The sequence below is a fragment of the Triturus cristatus genome, chromosome 3_1 (assembly GCF_964204655.1).
Source record: "Triturus cristatus chromosome 3_1, aTriCri1.1, whole genome shotgun sequence".
Lineage (NCBI taxonomy): Eukaryota > Metazoa > Chordata > Amphibia > Caudata > Salamandridae > Triturus > Triturus cristatus.
The window spans coordinates 790333078-790352091 of NC_140583.1; the positions used below are offsets into that span (position 1 = coordinate 790333078).

A 19014-nucleotide genomic window follows, 5' to 3' on the forward strand; every position below is an offset into this window, starting at 1 on the left:
GATTGCAGACCCTACTCTCCTATAGAGATCAGTAGGCGTCGCGGTGATAGCGGACTTGAAGCTCCCCTTGTCTATCTTCACTCCGGGTCACTTCAATTCCGCTCGCGGTTTCCAGTAATCCGCGTTAATCCGCCCGCGGCGTTTAGTCATCTTCACCGCCTTCACCCTGTTAACTTCTTCGCGACCCACATTAGCTTAGTTACAGAGGCGTCAGGGAAGACAGCAAGGTACCCAGAGCCAGCCAGTGTACACAGGGAAGGGAGTCCTGGAGAGCGCTGTAGTCCGTCTCACTCGGACACAGAGGCGTCCGCCATCTTGCCTCCGAACCCCTCGTGGTTCAATAGCTCCCACTGGTTCGAGGGTCAACAGGCCGGTAGGGCTGGGACCAAAGCAGTTGGTGTCTTCTTCTTAGCAGCTGCACGGCAGGTCTTCTTTCTTCTTGCTCTTTGCTTTTCGGAATCTGGAATCTAAGAAAGGAAGGTTCAGGGTGCCCTTAAATACTAGATTTAGGGGTGTTACAGGTAGGTAAATTTCAGGGACCAATGGGTCCCTGCCCTGGGGTGGGTACAACCACTATCCTGCCACTCTCCTGTGTCTCAAAATGGATGCTGCTGCCACGACACAAGTCTGACCTCCTGCTGCTGGGAGTGATCCCGGCATGGGAGGCTTGGACAATAGGTTTCCTGCCTTGGGAGGTGCGAGCACCACCCCAGACAGGCCTTAGTGTATTGGGGCAGGGAGGGATGAAAGAAACGAGACATTGCCTGGGGCACACAAGGTGTCCCATGCATAGTCCAGTTCAAACCGGTGCTGGGGCACTCCAGCCCCAGTCCTGGCGCGAAACTGGACAAAGGGAAGGGGGTGTAACCACCCCCCTCCCAGGTCCCACCCATAAGGCGTGACCTAGCAGGCAACTCAGCCCCCCAGATTAGTATAAGTGTGGTAGCTGGGCCCCAGGAGATTAGATTATCCTGAACCTGCAACTTGAACAGAAACTCTGGACCTTCGACATTCGACGAAAGAAGAAGACTGAAGAATCTCCCTTGTGGCCAAGGAGTGGCTACCCTGTGCAAACAGGCACCATCAAGAGACTTACCCTTTGCTTTGCTGAAGTTCTACGAGGGACTGACTGCAGAGCCCGACCAGAGCCTTGACTTCCAGACTTCTCCGACCCTGATCCACATCCACAGCCGAGCTGAGATCCGTGGAGGCGACGAGAGACGTGGGACCGGCTACCTGGGAAAAGTGGCGAGTATCTTCCAGCGCAGCTTCTGAGGCACCCTCGAAGTTGTGCAGCGGGGATTGAGAAGCCCAAACGCCAAGCACCATCTGCACCGAAGATCAGCCCCCCACACTCCACAAGTCCTGCGTGGGGCCCTTCTGCATTTTCCTGCTTGCCGCGTCTGTCCGGTCACTGGCCCGTTGGCTAGTAACCTTTGCGACGACACACCTGTAACTTTCGACTGCTGGTTTGGCTCCTCCAGACTGGCTCCTGCTCTTCTGAAAAAGAGAAGCACCCCAGACATTCCTGGTCTGCACCAGAAGCAAGTCCTCCATTCTGCGTGGGTTCCGCTTGCCAAGGCTTGGTGAGTCCTAGTTCGACTTCGACGACGCCGACAGCAAGAGCCTTCGTGGGACAGCTCGCCTCCTGGTCCTGGTCGTCCGACGTCTCCTGGTACCCTTGGCTGCTGCGACAAGCTTCACCTCTTCACCTGCATCTTCACGACATCGCCTGGTTCCACGTGGTCACTGGCTTGTGACCCAGACTCTGTCCCTTCTGCTTGCAGGTATCCTTCCTTCTTGATCCCAGGCTTGGGATCCACCGGACACTCTTCACTGACTGCCTGTCAGCATCTTTCCTTCAGGCATCCATAGGAGTCGACGACGAAACACGACGCAACTTCACACCTATGCACCCGCAGCCCGTGGGCTAGGTAACTTGGGTACTCCAGTGCTCATTAGGGTATTGACTATCCTAGTGTCTAGTTTTCCAGTCTCGACTTCCTAGCTACTCCAGAAGTGTCCTAAATCTTACTATTTCTAAACTGTACTATTTCTATTGATTATACGCATTACGCGTGAGTGTTTCCACTCTGCACCTGAATCCCGTGGGCCTCCCACTTCCTAACCTTTGGTAGTGTAGTGTAGTGTAGCCCCAGCGATTCCCTAGGCCTAGGCCTAGGCCTATCCTATTTCCGTGACAGTGGTCCTTATACCACCAGTATATGGTTTGCATGGCCCCTAGGGCCTAACTGTATTACTTACTGTGTGACTTCATGTATGCTTGAATAAGACTGTGTTGTACTTACCTCGAATCTCAAAGAGTGCTGAGGGTTTGACTAGAATAAATACACTTTATTTTATATATATATCTGTTGTGGTGTCCTTTCATTTGGTATTCAAGGGGTTACAAATGGTATAACAGCTGGCTTCACATGCCATTCAGAGTTTAGCCTAAGACTACTCTTGTCCATGCTACCACTAGGATAGCTGGTCTAGAAGGTTGACTTTACAACCAATCACCATAAGGGTTGTTTGGACTGATACAAGGTGTACACTAGAACTAGTGACATCATACATCAGGCCAACTTCTCACAGCGTCGAGGCGACATCAAGCCGGTGTCGCCGACCTACGAAAAGGCCTAGACTGGCTGAGTCGAGCCGGCATTGGCGACCTCAGAAAAGGCCTCGACCATCCGAGTCGAGCTGGCGTCAGCAACCTCCGAAAAGGCCTCGACCGGCCGGAGTCGGACCGGCATCAACTCAACATCCCCAGAGGTGGAAACCTGCGGGAAGAGTGTACCGAAGCGGTGTCGTGCATCACGACGCAGCCACCTCCAGCGACGCCGCAGGGAGCCTCGGAAGTCTGTGCGACGGCGCTGTAGAAAGGTTGGATGTCGTGGGATGCCCCTCCAGGCCGTGTCCTGACGTTGCGGCGACTCCGGAGACGGAGTCAGGGCACTCGGTCGGTGTAGGAGAGTAGGGTCTGCAATCCTATGATCACCCCGATTTTTTTGCTTTTGCTTCATTGGTTTACGACTTTCCCCGGCTGCGGGCCTGCCAATCAGACCCACAGCCTAGCTGTTCTCTCTCGAAATTAACACACATGTACATTAGGTGCATCCACTAATTGGAACTGGGCCGCCTTATCAGTCCCTGTATCAGCATACCACAGGTATCCAGGGCATCGGTGTACCCAGGGCCTACCAGGGGCTGCAGCATGTATTATGCCACCCCTGGATGGCCGCCCAAATCTGACACAACTGGCTGCACGACAGCTGGGGCAAGGTGGTGTAATCACCCGTTGCTGTAGGTGTAGTATTCCTATACCTAACCCTAAAATGGATGCATGGATTCCTGTCAATCACTCCTATGGCAGGCCTTATCAATCCTGAAGGCAGAGTGCTGGGAATCATGTGAGATGGTGCTCTGGCGCGAGCTGAGCCCGTCGACGGCTTGCGGAACCAAATCCTAATAGCCGTTCCATGGTGACGCGCGCCAACTACCTTAAAGTGCATTATAATCCTCGCGGTTATTTGCTAACTTTGGCATCGCATCACCCAAACATGTCGAGTAAGGTGTCATACGAATTGGAATACGAACCCCTCGCCAGTTCTGGCGACGGGGTTAGCATTCCACCCTTCTAGAGGGACACGACATGGAAGTAACCTTGAACCCCGGTTAAAGTTGACTCAAGCCTCAGCATCACAAAATGGATGCTGCCACCAGACACAAGTCTGACCTCCTGCTGCTGGGAGACCTTCCAGCGAGGGGAGCTTGGACAAAGGGTTTCCTGTCGAGGGCGGTGTTAGCACCATCCCAGACAGGGTTTGTGTATCCCAGGTAGGCAGGGCTGAAAGGAAGGTGATTGCAAGTGGCACCCCGGTGCTCACTGTGCATAGCCCGGCTCAAACCAGTTTCGGGGGCACACCAGCCCCTGAGCTGGGGCGAAGCCGGACAAAGGATAGGGGTGTAACCACCCCCCTCCTGGTCCCACCCATAGGTAGGACCTAGTCACGGGCCAGCCCCTTTTTCCTAGTATAAAGGTGGGAGCGGGTCCCCTTCCCAAATTGGATAATTCTGAATCTTGAACTACTTTCCACGAAAGGAACTCTTGACTATTTCTGAAGACTCTCCCTTGTGGCTAAGGAGTAGCAACCCTGCACCAGCAGGCACCACCTAAGCGCTTGCGGTTTGCTGTACGTCTCTCCCACGGATCAAGACTGCCCAGCTCGACGAGACCCGGGTTCCCTGCCATCTCTGACCTCTACCTACATCATCAGCCCAGCTGAGATTCGTAGGTGTGACGAGACCTGCGGGACCGGCCATCTTCAGAACCTGCACGACGCTTATCTAGCACGCCCACCGAGGGACCCTCGAGTGAGTGCACCTAGGGCTTGAGAAGCCCCAACCCTGAGCGGCTCCAGCACCGAAGTCTACCTCCCCAGCATCCACGAGATCTGCGTGGGGGCCCTTCTGCTCCTTGTTGCTCACCGCGTTGTCCGGCCACTCGCCGACCGGCTTGTGGCCCTCTTCACGACGCACCACGACAGACTTTCATCACTGGTCTGGTTGCTCCAGACTGGCTCTTGCTCCCCTTCAACAGAGGAGTACCTCGGACCCTCCTGGTCCACTCCCGACGCCATCTTGACTCCACCGAGTGGGTTTGCCACTGCCAAGACCTGCTGCCCCATTCCTGGGCCCAGCATCATCGACAGCAGACACCTTCGTGGGACAGCTCGCCCTCCATCCTGGTCGCCGCCGCGCCTCCTGGTCTGAGGAACAGCAGAGTCCGACGTCATCCACTCACCTGGTCGAGGTGACTTCAGCCGGTACCCTCCTGATGCCCACACGATCGCTGGCTAGCGGTTGAGAACTGAGTCCCCTCTGCTTTCAGGTTTTTTTCATCACCGATCCAGGCTTGGATCTCTCTGAACATCAACACTGGTCGCCTGCCAGCAACTTCTTCTTTCAGGCTACTGAGACTACAACGAGGACTCCCGACATCTTGCTGAACCCCACGCAGCCGCAGCCTCTGGGCTAGGTAACTCGAGCATCTTGGTGCTCCATCGTAGGTTCACTCTACAAGTGTCCAGTTCCTTTTTCGTGTAGTCCCACTGATCGGATTCCTCCGGAATCAGTAACTTTAAACTATCTAACCTTTCCCATTCCACTTGCAGTGTAAATGGTTTCGTGCCCTTCGGGCATTTGTGTAAATTGTGCAACCAGAAGTATTTTCATAAGAGTTTTGTAGTGTGCTTAGCTCCCTGACTCATAAAGAGCCAGGGTAGTCTTGTTATAAATAAATATCCTTTATTTTCATAACAACTTGTGTGGTGTCCTTTCACTTGGTGTTCAAGGGGTATATGTGATGGTAAACAGCTGGCTTAACACGCCCTCTAGAGTTTAGCCTGAAGACTGCTCTTGTCCACGCTACTAGGATAGCTGGTCTATAAGGTTGACTTACAACCAATCATCAATAAGGGTCGTTTGGAATGATACACAGTGATCACTAGAATAGTGAGCACTACATATCAGGCCAACTTCTCACAGTCGGAGCCCAAGGTAAACCCGCCGGAGGAGTTCTGACCCGAGTCCCTACCCCTCCGCCCCCCCTGTGGGGCCCGAAGGCGCGCCAGGGAGCAGGGGGTGGGTTTGGGGGGGGGGGACAAGAAAGGACTGCAGGGCCCTGCAGTAGTCCTCCATCTGAGGTAGAGTCGCCCCAGCAGCGGAAACAGTGGATATGCAGGGTCTGACTTCTGGGGGCCAGAGTCCGGCAAAGACCGGGAGCCGCGGGCCCCGACGTGATGTCGACGCGAAGCCACCTACTTCCGTGACTTCAGTTTGTGCTTACCAGAGGTAGGCGAATGACGCCAACGGTCCCGGGACCTGCCCTAAACAGGAACGTCCTCCTGTGAGGACTGGCGCCACGTGGACGTCTCCACTGGAGAAGGAGACCGGTGTCGCGAGGGGTCCTTCTGGGGCATCCGGGCAGACAGCAGCTTTATGCGGCGTTCCCGCAGGGATTTCAGCCGCAGTTGGTGGCAAGCATCGCACTCCACGGAGTCGTGGTGCTCGCCCAAGCACCACATACAGATTTCGTGAAGGTCCGTCGCTGACATCTGTCGCGAGCAGGACAGGCACAGCTTGAAGCCCACAGGCATCAAAAACACTGTTCCTTGACGCAAAAAGGCGTCGAGAAGGCCTGAAGAGAACAAAGACAGGCAAAATGTATCACTTTCCCGGATCCGAGTTAGGACACGGAAAAGAAAACTGACGTCAGCACGCCGGGAGGGGCTTTTATGGCTCCATTGACGTCACTTCCTTGGCGACGTCAGGACGGAGCCAGACAGCGCCACCTCCCGGCGTGCAGAGGTATTGCTGGGGAAGAAACAAGTTACTTACCTGTAACTTTAGTTCTCCAGTATTGGACCTTTCATAGATTCACATGCCTGAATCATTCCCAGTCGTCGAGACGGGAGTCTCCGGTACATAAAAAAGCATTGCTTAGTATCATAGCAAACTGAAAAAAGGCCTAGGCCCATTTTCCTTTGCAACCCATAACCTTAGTTATAAACTTGTCCCTGAGCCAATCAGAGCCTCTCACCCTCTAGAACACTCCTGAGAGAACCTTCTGCCCTCAGATTTTCGTGCACTTGTGCAATAACACTGTTTGTGCTAAATCCGAGGTGAGCTTCTCAGGGGAGGAGGGTGGGTGCATGTGAATCTATGAAAGGTCCAATACTGGAGAACTAAAGTTACAGGTAAGTAACTTGTTTCTTACTTCAGTATTGGAGCCTTTCATAGATTCACATGCCTGAATCAGAATAGCGAGCAGTAAATAAATGCACATTTTTCGTTACCCAGAAACTGAATCAAGGAAACATATATAGTGTGATAAAGATGGTATCTGTAAACCAAATTTCACATACCAAAAATACTTTGCAAATGGTAATACAATACACAAGAAGAAAATGTGCACAAGTAGATAATAAAGGAAGGAGGGATGGTAAAGAAGGCTCACCGTTACTGGATAAGGTTCCTCAGCACCGCTTCTCCCACCGCCACATCTCTCTCTGTGGCTGCATCCAAGCAGTAATGCCTGGTGAATGTGTGAGTACTCGTCCAGGTCGCCGCCCTGCAGATATCCTGGATCGGCACTCATGCGAATAGAGCAGTAGAGGTGGAGACTGCTCTTGTAGAATGTGCACGGACCCGTGCATTCAGAGGTCGTCCAGCTGCCTGATGACAATACTCTATGGCACTGGAAATCCATCTGGCAATTCCTCTTTTAGACAAAGGGAAACCTTCCTGGGTGCGCTGAAAGCAACAAAAAGTTGTGAAGACTTGCGGAAAGGCTTCGTTTTCTGCAAATAGAACTTCAAACAACGCTGGACATCCAGCGAGTGGAGAGCTCTTTCCGCCGCTGTTGATGGTTGTGGAAAAAATCTTTTGAGAATTAAAGGTTCGTTCAAATGAAAGTCAGTCGGAACTTTAGGGATAAATCTTGGATTAGTCCTGAGTATTATTCTGTCCTCCTTGAACTGTAAGAAAGGTTCTTGGACCGTGAGTGCCTGAATTTCCCCCACTCTCCTGGCTGACGTGAGCGCAATAAGCAGCGCAACCTTCCACGAAGGAAATTTGAGCTCTGACCTGTGAATTGGCTCAAAAGGCGGTTTCATCAACTGGGAAAGAACAACGTTCAATTGCCAGAGAGGTGGTGGAGGCTTTATTGGAGGGAAAGCTCGGAACAGACCTTTCATAAATTGTTTGATAACTCTAGCCGACCACAGAGATGGACCAGAGGCAGTTCATCTGAAACGTGAAATTGCCGCTACGTGTACTTTTATAGATGCATGAGCCAAACCTGACTTAGCCAGCAACAAGAGGTAAGGAATAATCTCATGAGGTTCTGAATGCAGCGGATGAATGATAGACCTCTTGCACCATAAACAGAACCTTTCCACTTCATCCGATATATTTTGTTTGTACTATCCGCTCTGGCTTTAGATAGAATCTCCCTGCACTCCCTAGGGATGTTCAGATGCTGAAATTCGCAGTATTCAGGAGCCAGGCTTCTAAACGCAGAGATTTTGGATCCGGGTGAAGAACTTCCCCCTGGAACATTGTCAGCAGAGACGGTATTGGCTGCAGGCAAATCGGGTGTTCCTCTGACAGTAGAAGAAGCTCCGCGAACCAATGTTGTCTGGGCCACCACGGAGCTATGAGGATTAACCTGCATGGTTCTTTCTTGATCTTCATAAGAACCCTCGGCAGGAGGGGAATTGGAGGAAAGGCGTAGGCAAAGATGCCTGACCATGCCATCAAAAACGCATTCCCAAGATTCCCGTTGGGGAAGCCAGCTTGCGAAGAATCAGCATTTTCTGTTCTCCCTTGTCGCAAAAAGATCTACTGTTGGAGTTCCCCATCTCTGGAAGATTTTGTTCAAAATCTCGTTGTCGATCTCCCATTCGTGACAAACAGACTTTAGTCTGCTTAAAGTATCTGCTTTTGTGTTCTGGTCCCCTGGGAGGTGTTCCGCTGTAATGGATATTTCGTGCCCTAGAGCCCGTTCCCATATCCGCTGGGCTTCCCAAGACAGGGAGAGTGATCTTGTTACTCCCTGTTTGCTCAAATAGTGCATTGCGGTTGTGTTGTCCGTTCTCATCAACACAGCTGCTCCTTGAATCCTTGGTAGGAACGCCAACAATGCTAAGCGGATGGCTCTGAGCTCCAAAAGGTTGATATGCAATTGCTGTTCGTGCGCTTTCCAGCGCCCGCTGACCTGCAGATCCTGAAGGAAGGCTCCCCATCCTTCCAAGGACGCATCCGTCGTAACCACCAATGGAGCTGGTTGAGTCAGGAAAGAAAGACCCTGTGAGATGTTTTGTTTTCGGGTCCACCATGCTGCCGCGTGGATCATGATCGGCGTCACTTTGATTATATCCTCGAAGGACCCTGTCGCTTGATGCCACTGAAGGTCTAACTGCTCTTGTAACGGACGCATTCGTAGCCTGCAGAAAGGTACGAGGGAAATGCAAGATGACATTGTCCCCAGCAATGACTTGTACTTGCGTACTGATAGAGACCTTGTTTTTATAAACGCCTGGGATAGAGATATTATTCCCCGCTGTCTTTCTTTGGAGGGGAACGCCCTGTTTACCTCCGTGTCCAGAATTGCTCCCAAGAACGTGATATTCTTTGACGGTTGCAGAGTTGACTTCTCCTCGTTTAGAGTAAGGCCTAATCTGGCAAATATTTCTATGCAAGCCCCTGTTGAGATCCGGGCTGATGCTGCCGATGGAGCCTTGACTAGCCAGTCGTCGAGGTAAGGAAACACTTGGTGTTTTTGTCTCCTCAAAACTGCTGCCACTGGAGCCAGGCATTTTGTAAAAATCCTCGGGGCTGATTTCAGACCAAAAGGAAGCACCTTGAATTGGTAATGCTCCTCGGCCACCACGAACCGAAGGTACTGCCTGTGTGAAGGGTAGATTGGGATATGGAAATACGCATCCCGTAAATCCAGTTTGGTCATATAATCCCCTGGGTTTAATAACAGCAGAATATCCTGGAGGGAGATCATTCTGAAGGTTTGATCCTTGAGGTAAGTATTTAGGGATCTGAGATCCAAAATGGGGCGCCATTGAAGAATGGTTTTCCTCACAAGAAAAAAACGGGAATAAAATCCCCTTCCTTTCTGGGAATTCGGTACCGGTTCTATTGCTCCCTTTCGGAGCATTGTCCGAATTTCTTGACGCATCTGATGGAAATACTTGACCTCTTGAAATCTTGGTGGTGTACAAGGGGGGATTTCCAGAAACTCTAGAGTATGACCGAATTGTATTATGTGGAGGACCCAATGGTCCGTCGTTATCTGCTGCCAATTTTGAAGAGGATAGGAAATCTTTCCACCCAGGGGAATATGTGACATATGAGGAATAGGTATCACCAGATTGTCATTGCCTTCGGGTGGTGTCTTTCCCTTGGCGACCTCCTCGACCTCTAGGAGTGGATTTTGTGAAACCTCCTGTCTGTCTCTGTGAATATTGTTGACGATATGGCCGAGAGGATGTGGAGTAGGAAGAAAAGCGGCCTTGTTGATAACCCCCTCTATAAGAGGTTTGGCCCCTACCTCTTGAGCCACGAAAAGGCTGAAATAATAGGGAGGGAAAAGGAGATCAGTACATAAGCCCCCGAGTTCCGGTATACGGTAGTCAAAAATATACCACCTTCTGATATAAACTTGACACAAAAGGTCCGCCCCAAGATCCTCAAAAAATAACCGCATAGATCCTAAAATTAAAATCACCCCCTCTTAAAACTTTTTTTAGGGTTCTGCCTAAGGTATTAATCCTAGGGGAAAGTACTATGGCAGGTTTAAATGATTCTTTAGTCACTGGGAAGAAGGTTACATCTCCAGAAGGCTTCCCAGATCTTTCAGTCCGAAGGGATGACGAAGCATGCATCTCAGTAACTGACACTAGTAATACTCCAGGGAAATTTGGAACAAAACTCGACGAAACTCCTATACTGCTGGATAAAGAAGATAAATCAGTGGGGGCACTTCTAGCAGGTTTGACGGCTGAAATTAAGAACAGATTCGAAATATCAGAATTTAACCAGTCTGAAATAAAAAAGGCCTGTGAGGTCATGGAGAGGAAGATAGATGATCTGAGCAGTAGAACAACCTCACTGGAGGAAGAGGTCAAGGACCTTAGAGAGACGGTGCAGGCTAACTGCGCAGAGATTGAGAAACTGAACACTGTGGAAAAAGAGAATATGGATAGAGTCGAGGCTAGAAAATTTCCAGAGACGAAACAATTTAAAAATTTTGAAGGTGCCTGAAGGCAGAGAAGGTGATGATATCAAATCCTACGTAGTTAAACTTATCAAGAATAAGCTCCAACTAGAGGAGTCGGAAGAAGACCTAGCTAAGGACATACAACATGTCCATAGAGACCCCTTTAGACTCAATGCAAACAGGTCTAAGCCCAGGAGAATTCTATTAAATTTCCTAACTTACTCGTTAAAAGAGAAAATCCTCTCCAAGGCTCTGGGGTTGAAATCAATCGAGGAGGATGGGTCCAGATACGAGATAAGATCGGACGTCTCTGTTACCACCTCCAACAAGCAATGGGAGATGGGGCAAAGGATCGAGAGCTTAAAACGCTTGGGCGCTTCAGTCCAGTTAAGATTTCCAGCCTACTTGAAAGTCATGCTGAATAATAAGATGCATATTTTCTATTCTGTGGATAAGCTAGACGACTTCATCAAAAGTTTCCAATCAGGCAGTTAGGGGGAAAGAAGGGAGAAGGAAAAAAACAAAAAATAAAAAGCCACGAATATAATCTAATCAACTAAAAAAAGAAAAAAAAAAAGATTTTTTTTGCCTGGGGGCGTTTGAAGGCAGGGGGCACTCATATGGCTTTGAGCCATGTAGTTATAGAAGGGTTTTTTCTATGGAGTGGGAGGGTGGGGGGGGGACAGGGTGGGGAGCAATGGGAAAAAAAATAGATCCTCTAGAGCCTCTGAAAATATTCCTAACACCTATGTGTTATTTTATTTTGTATTATTGTTTTTTCTTTTTTATGAAGGACTGAAAGAAGCAAGGCTGTAATAAGAGTACTATCATGGAATGTTAACGGTCTTAGGGTACGAGGGAGGAGGTATAAAATCCTACAATATTTAAGAGACTGCCCAGCCGAGATCATTATATTACAAGAGACCCACCTATCAGAGAAAGAGGGATTAGACCTCTTTAGAACCCAAAATTGGATCTCCCAAGTAGTCTGTTCATCTCAGTCGGGAGTCACTAAGGGAGTGGCGATTCTTGTCAAAAAAGGGCCGCAAGTCGTGTTCGGAACACATACTTCAGATAAAGCAGGCAGATGGCTAGTGGTGAAGGCAAAGATCTCAGGTTACCCCTTCATGTTAGCGGGATATTATGGCCCCAATAGGGATGATGTCCTTCCTCTGGGAGAATTAGTAGCTGAATTGGTGGACTCTTCTGATCCAATCATTCTGGCCGGCGACTTCAATGCTGTTCTGGACCATATTCTAGATAGGTCATCTGGCAGAAGGGCATGCGTTAATCCAAAAATGTCAATGCTCATTAAACAAGTCATAACACAGTTGGGACTTCAAGATATCTGGCGGTTGAAGGACTAAAAAAAAAAAAGGTTTCACATTTCACAACCATAAATATAGACATCAGTCCAGGATAGACTATTTCCTCACCGATAGCAGCTTGACTAAGTGGATTCAAAAGGTCGAGCATGTGTGTCAGATCATTCGGCAGTACTTCTATATCTAGATTTATATGAGAAAGTCTCCCAATCAAGATGGATGCTAGATCGCACAATTTTACAGGATGAGGATATAGTGGCCACACTCGCTAGAGAAACTGAGGATTTCTTCCTGTTTAATAAGGGTTCAGCCACATCTGGTGTAATCTGGGATGCCTATAAGGCCTTCTTGAGAGGCAGGTTAGGTACACTAGCGGCTGAGAAGAGGCGTGATTATCGTAAAGACCTATCAGTAGTGGAGGAAAAGATCCAGTCCCTAGAGAAAGATCTCTCTGACCCCAAGTTACAGGAGGAAGCCCGGGGAATTTTTCTCCAAGAGATACTGAGAGAAAAATCTAAATTGTCAACAGTTCTACAGGATAGAGTTAGAAAAAAATGGGAAGCCAGCAAGTTAGCTCACTTTGAATACAGTGAAGGTTGCAGTAAGCTGTTGGCCTGAAAAGCAAAAAAAGAACAGGTGAGAAACAGGATTGACCAGATCCGAAGTGACTGCACAGGCGCCCTTACCACTAATAATGAGGAGATCCAACAAGCCTTTCATAATCAATATAGTAAGGTGTACAATGAAGATTTAAAACCTACTCAGGAAGAGGTCCAAGCATGGCTATCCCAAGGTTTAATCATTTCAGCCGATAAATCAAGGTGTTTGAATCAGGAGATAAAGGAAGGGGAAGTGGAGCTTGCATTACGACAAGGGAAGAAGGCCAAAGCCCCGGGCCCGGACGGGTTACCTTCTGAGGTTTATAAAGCTTTGGCGAACACACTAATACCCTTACTCTTGGAGATTTTCAATGATCTTTTTATTAAGGGCGCTGAAATGCCAGCCTCATGGAACGAGGCTAATATCTCCTTGATTCTAAAGCCTGGAAAAAACCCAATAAATTGTGACTCATATCGGCCAAATTCTTTATTGAATTGTGACTACAAGATCTTCACAAAAATATTGGCTGACAGATTGAACGGTCCTATGGTAGAGCTGATCCACACGGACCAGAAAGGATTTATTCGTGGAAGGTTCCTAAAGGAACTAACTCACTCACCAATAGGTTCAATAGACCTTGCAACCGCCTATGAGCTCCCATTGGCGGTAACTGCTTTGGATGCCACTAAGGCTTTCGATCGAGTTAATTGGCCCTTCCTACAAGCAGCAGCAAGGTCAGCAAACCTGGGTTCAAACTTCTGCAGAATATTGGGAGCTATATATAGCCATCCAAAAGCCAGATTGTTGGTTAACGATTCTTTAACAGACCCAATTTTTATCAGTAGAGGTACGCGACAGGGGTGTCCTCTATCACCGCTTTTGTTTAATCTGTATATAGAGCCTCTGGCCAGAAGAATCAGGGAAGATCCTGAGATCATACCTTTCCATTTCCAAGGTTGGAACAAGAAACTGGGCCTCTACGCGGATGACATTCTCATTTACACCACCAACTTGCATAAAACTATGGGTAATATTAACGCACTAACAAGGGGTTTTGGGAAGGCATCGGGCTACAATGTAAATCGAAGTAAGACGGAAATTATGTCTTGGAACTTAGAAGGGGGAGAAGGAGGTCAAAAGGTGGTAATGAGATACTTGGGTGTTCTGATCCCGCAAGATCTTTCCAAACTAACAAAAATGAATTTCGAGAAGGCAAGGAAAGAGATCAATGGGCTTTTAAAAATCTGGGCGCACCTTCAACTCACTTTGCTTGGCCGTGTCAATTTAATAAAAATGATGGTGCTCCCAAAACTATCTTTTTTGTTTGATGCCGTCCCCCTACCATTTGATAAAGAAGCACTTAAAAAACTGCAGGGTCAAATAAATTCTTTTATTTGGGCAAGTAAAGGCCCAAGAATAGCCTGGAAGAAGCTGAGACGGAGGGTGGATAAAGGTGGCTTAGCTTTGCCAGATTTGCAATTTTATTCATGGGCATTTCTAGTAAAAAATGGAAAGATGCTTTTTAATACTCCCATAATATCGGAACTTGGAAGGATGTTTGATGTTATGGCAAGTCAGGAATCTGGAACCAGCCAGGGCTTTTTGTTCAAGTACTCTGACCCCAAATACTTTAAAAAAGTCAGGCTGAAGATCCTGAAAGGCCTGGCAGAGACTTGGTACAGGGTCAGAAAGGCTCTGAAGATACCTTATTATAGCTCCATGGCTCCCATCTGGGACTCACCAGGTTCACCGGGTTGGGCTAAAGATATTCTAGCCAGACCACTGAAAGAGGCAGGCCTAACCAGATGGAATCACATTTTGCCTGAAGCACAATTAATAAGCTGGGATACTTGTAATCAGCTAACGAACCAACTGATATCTAGATTCAAGTATATCCAAATACAAAGCTGGTGTCAAGATCCTATCACTGTGATAGGAAAACAGAACGATCTGGAAGATGCATTTATGAAAGAAGTAACTATTAAAAAGGAGCTGGCTTTGATTGATTGGCTGATGGTTGAATTGGAAGATGGAGCTTTCACTCTCCCAACAGAACTATGGGGAAGATGCTTGCCGGGGCAGTCGCTGGAAAATGTGGCAAGTATCAATGTCTATGCTTTTTAAAACTGTTAAATCTGCGCATCTAAGAAGAAATCACCTTTTCTCCATCCATAGAGCCTATTTGACACCACAGAGGCTGTCTAAGTTTGGAAGAGGAGGTGATGTGGCATGCCCTAAGTGTGGGAGCCTGAAAGAGGACGATGTTCACATGTTCCTAGAATGCCCCGAGATCCAGGTATTTTGGAAAGACGTGAGTAGTGCTCTGTCCAAGATGCTAGACATCAACATTAAGGTAAGCATCTTGATGGTCATCTTCGGATGTGTGGATTCCTTGGAAAAGGTCACAGTTAATAATTCTAAGTTGCTCTTTTATGCCATGTTACTGGCACGCAGAGAGATCTGTAAGCAATGGCTAGCTGCATTCCCTCCTAAATTCTCAGATTGGGTGCTTTCCATCAAATATGTGGCTGGGCTGGTTACGAGAGCTTTAAAGAATCACCATTTCTGGTCTCCCGCTTTGGAGTGGTGTGAGCAGCAAACACTTTCTAATATCCGATGATTACGCCTGCTAAGCCCCGTCCGGCTACCTTGGCATTTCTCCATTTGATGCTTCCCATTCAGTGCTCAGACGCTTGGGGGAACGCGGTGGAGAGAAAAGCGGGAAGGCGAGGTGGATTGCGATGCTCTCAAAAACCCGGGCCATAAAGCGATAGAGCTGAGCATCCTCTCCTCCCCTTCCCGTTTCCGGTTTTTCCAGCACGCAAGCACAGAGGGCCACGGCTATGTCCAGTTAGGTGTGCAAATGGAATCTGGTTATCTTTTCTTAAGGCATATGAGGAGACAAAAAAAAAAAAAAAAGAAAAGGAACTTTTCTATACTGTAATGTTCCCAGAGATGTCGCTGTTTCTGTATCTTTCTTGATACTCTGTAAGGCCTCATCAACGTGTTTTCCAAACAGATCTTCTCCATTGAACCGAAGATCCAAAATCTTATTTTGGACTTCAGGCCTAAAGGATGTTGCTCTCAATCATCCTGGTCTGCGTAAAACAGCCGCTCCTCCCAGAGATCTGAAGGCCGTGGTCGCAATGTCCATTGCGCAATCCATGACTTCCGCCGAAGTCCTTTCACCTTCCAGGTGTATCTTCCTGGCCTCTTGTCTGTCCACCTCAGGTATGCTGTCTATGTATGGTGATAGGTCGCACCACATTTGCCTATCATACCTGCCCAGTATGGCTAGGGCATTTGCCGCCTTGACTAGAAGCGCAGACATGGACGAAAACCTCTTCCCTGCATTATCCAAGCGTCTTCCCTCTCTGTCCGGTGGCGTTGAAATTGGAGCAGACGGATTTCTTGATTTCTGCTGCGCCGCTTGCGTTATAACAGAGTCCGGTTTGGGATGACCTAATAAACAAGCCGGAGCTTTGTATTTTTTGTCCAATCTAGCCAGCACTGGAGTAACCGTTGCCGGTGTTTCCATAACTTTGAGACCTTCCTCCCAGAGATGACTCACAATTGGAAGAGATCTAACCGTCTTGCGAAACGGTTCATTAAAATCATATAAAAAGCATTCTGCTTTATCAGATGACATATTGAGTGCAAATCTCTGCGCAGCTCTCTCCATCAGATTATGGAATCCTCCGATGTCCTCTGGAGGGGAATCCACAGGCCTCGGTGAAGGAGATGAAGGAGACGGAATGAGATAATCATCCCACTCCTTACTAGGATCTGTTATCTCCCCTTCCTCCTGCTCTTCATCGTCCGATGTGTCTAGGACCAGTCCTGGCAAAGGTGGTGTTGGGCCAGGAATCGGAACCTCCTGTCTTCGCACGGGTGTACACGGGACCGAGTGCGATGGTGCCACTGGAATCCTTTGTGTAGACTGAGGCAAAGGATGCTTCCTCTTGTAATCATTCAACGAACTGCAAATCCGTCAGAAGAGAAGCTGGAACACTCACCATCTCTTCCTGATCATGTTCTCAAGGGCGTTCGTGATAACCCCCATACTCCTCCTCCCAGTCATCTTCCTGACATTTGACATGCAACTGAGAGGGGCTACTTGCATAACCAAACGGGCCCTCGTTGTCATCGTCCTGCGAATCTTCCTCTTCCAATAGATGGGATGGAACCAGGGGCGTTACTTTACTAGGAGATGTAATGTCCGGAGTAATTCTCCTTTTCCTGGCAAAAGCCATCTTTTCTGGTGTTTCTTCCCTCGTCGACGAGCCCGTCGACGAGATTGCCATAGTAACCGCCGACGACACAGTCATCGCCGATGTCGTCGTCGACGCTGTAGACATAGTCGCCGTCGACAGCGAAGTTATCACCGTCGTCGACGGTGTCGTCGACGACGTAGTTGTCGTAGTCACTGTCGACGCTTTCGTCGTTGATACTGCCGTCGACGCTCGTCGTTGATACTGCCGTCGACGCTGCCGTCGACGCTGCCACAGGTTTAATAATGACCCTTAACTCATTTTTCTTCGTCGACGACGGTACTTTCTTAGTCGACGATCCCGTCGACGATGTAAATTCTTGCAATTTCTCCTCAGGCGACGTAGACACTGGTTTTTTAAGCGTATGTTTGATTTTAAGGGGTGATTTTGAAGGCTCAGAAGTTGTTCTCTTTGAGTGCTGTACCCCTGAAGCATGACTCTTGCTCTCCGTTTCCTTAATGTGAGGAGATTTTGAGGGACTGCGCTCTGAAGCCCCAGACGTGGTCTTTTTAAGAGCCTTCTCAGGTTTGTCCCCTGAGGAATGAGCCTGAGGAGATCTACCTCTCTTCTGAGATCTCCTTGAAACATTTGACGCGTCATCACTGTCACTAGACACGACGTCCTTCCTAGTTTTAAGCTTTTGAAGCCAAATTAACAGTCTGCCTTCACGATCCCTCAAAGTCTTATTTATAAAGGTACGACATACCTTGCACTCCTTCGCCTGGTGGTGTGGGTAAAGGCAGTATATACAGTCTTTATGAGGGTCGTCAGTATATAATCTCTTCTTTGAACAGGTGGCACAGGCCCTAAACAAGCCCTTCTTCTCCTTGTCAGCCATTATGCAAAAGATGATGTAGAAAATTCAGTTGAATAAACTCCTCAAACTAGATAAATTTGTAGAATTTGAGCAGAGCTCAAAGGAGACTCCCTAGCACAACGTGCGGTAGAAAATCTGAGGGCAGAAGGTTCTCTCAGGAGTGATCTAGAGGGTGAGAGGCTCTGATTGGCTCAGGGACAAGTTTAGTCCTTTGTTACATATGGGTTGCAAAGGAAAATGGGCCTAGGCCTTTTTTCAGTTTGCTATGATACTAAGCAATGCTTTTTATGTACCGGAGACTCCCGTCTCGACGACGGGGAATGATTCAGGCATGTGAATCTATGAAAGGCTCCAATACTGGAGTAAAAAGGATTTTCCGGACCCAGTCCGACGCCTGGGGAGATATTCTAAGTAAAGGAATCTGCGGCTAGATGTCTATCAGATACATCATAATGCAAGGGGAAACTGACCCATCCCTTCTCTCTTCTACTCACCCCCCCCACCTCTTCCCGCCACCGTACCTCAGCATCGGACCCAGTGATGTTAGTAACCAACAATAGGCCTCTGGTCCCAGACACACCAGGCACAACCTGCACTGGCATACACCACACTATACTAACAACATATCTGCCCCAAAATCCATGACACAAGATAAGAATACACCTCAGGGTGCAAATAGAAATGCGCCTAAAGTTAGCAGGCAACAAACATATGATATATTATGGGACAGTTGCTTACCAAGTTTATTGAAATGTAGTTGTATAGTTTATGCAACCGCTAGATCCTGAAGCGACACCAACACTAATACTGGGATATTTTTATGCATAATGTAGCCTGAAATTATTTTTTCCTCTCATCTATGATCTATTTGTAACAATGTATGAAAATATGCACACTTTATACGGTCAAGGATTAAATGTTCAACCTTATGAAAATCAAACGGCATTTAAAAAAAAGTGTGATCCAGATTGAAGGTAATATGTATAAGGTTCTGGATGTCTGCTCTTATCAGATGTAATTTGTTTGTTAGCTTGGGGAGCGTTGACTGGATAGTGGAAGTGCTGAGGAACTGAGTTGTAGGAGATGTGTGAAGGGTTTTGTTCTATATTAAGGAATTTAGCCGTATGGGGTGGCCCTGGGATGTGGGGATGGGTTGTTAGAGAGTGACTGTGCTGTATGTTTTGGGGGTTATGTGTTAGG

At 48.2% G+C, this 19014-nt stretch overlaps 1 protein-coding gene across 7 annotated transcripts in view; it reads right to left on the reverse strand.

The window, feature by feature from the left end:
- Positions 1-19014, reverse strand: part of RBM44 (RNA binding motif protein 44) — a 2201010-nt gene that overhangs the window by 1555506 nt on the left and 626490 nt on the right. The window lies entirely within an intron of this gene.